Here is a 1,457-nt window from a genome sequence, read left to right as displayed (position 1 = left end):
GGACAGAACCTTACTTGGGAGGAGTTGGAGTGCTGGGGAACACAGTGAAGCCAGGGAAGAGACTAGCCCTGCTAGTACCTATAACTCCAACACAGGAACAGTGTATGTTTGAGGCCAAGCTGTGATACACAGCAAGTCAAAAGCCTCTCTCTCTCTCTCTCTCTCTCTCTCTCTCTCTCTCTCTCTCTCTCTCATATGTGGGGGTGGAGGCTGGAGAGATAGCTTAGCATTTAAGAGCACTGGCTTCTCTTCCAGAGGACCCAGGTTCAATTCTCAACTCTCACGTGGTGACTTATAACCATTTGTAATTCCTGCTCTGGGAGATCCACTGCCCTCTTCCAGCCTTCATGGCAGTGATGCTCAGATGTACACACAGGCAAAACACTTATACCCATAAAATAAAATCTTACTGAGGAAATACAACCAAAACAATATCTCAGGTCTGAGGATGTAGCTCAGTGTAGAATATTGGCCTAATAGTACGAGTCTCACAGTTTGATCCTCAGCATAGATAGAAAAATCCCTTGCCAAACCAGAAACCTTTTTCCTAGGAGAAAAGAATGAGAAAAGAGCATCATTATTAAATAAACATTAATCCAGAATGTAATAAGGATAATTACAAAGATAAGCTTTACCCCTTTTTTGAAGGACTTACTTATTTTTATGTACATGAGCATTTGCCTGCATGTAAGTCTGTGTACCACGTGTATACGGTGTCCACAGAGGCCAGCAGAGCACATCCGGTTCCCTGAAACTTGTCAGATAGCTGTGAGCCACCACACTGAGCCTTGTATCCAGCCCTATTTTTAGGTGTTTTTTTTTTTTTGATGTTTGTTTGGTTTTGTCTTTTTTTTTCCCCTTTGAAGAAGCTTCAATACTGATTTCTGTGGTAACTGCATGTACACATTCCCATCAGCAATGTATAGGAATTTCTTTCTCAAGCCAGGCAGTGGTGGCACACCTTTAATCCCAGTAATCGGGAGGCAGAGGCAGGGGGATCTCTGTAAATTTGAGGCCCGCCTGGTCTACAGAGTGACTTCTAGGACAGCCAGAGCTGTTACAGAGAGACACCCTGTCTCAGAAAAGCAAACAAATGAATAAATAAATACATAAATAAATAAATTTTCAGCTGGGCAGAAGTAGTGAACACCTTTGATCCCAGCACTCGGGAGGCAGAAGCAGGCGGATCTCTGTGAGTTCGAGACCAGCCTGGTCTACAAAGAGAGTTCCAGGACAGCCAGAACTGTTATACAGAGAAAAACAAAGAAAGAATTTCCTTTCCCCCACATCCTCACCAGCATTTGTTGTCGCTTTTGCTCTTGGCTGGAGTGGGAGTTGAGAAAAGTCATTGCATCTAGAGCATACATCAGAACACAGAGGTTGTCCTCGCTGTATCAAGGGGAACATTAGGGGGTAGCAGCTGTTGGCTGGAGGTACTGAGACCTTGAAGAAATCAG

The sequence above is a fragment of the Microtus ochrogaster genome, chromosome 10, assembly GCF_000317375.1.
Source record: "Microtus ochrogaster isolate Prairie Vole_2 chromosome 10, MicOch1.0, whole genome shotgun sequence".
Lineage (NCBI taxonomy): Eukaryota > Metazoa > Chordata > Mammalia > Rodentia > Cricetidae > Microtus > Microtus ochrogaster.
This window is presented reverse-complemented; position numbering follows the sequence as displayed.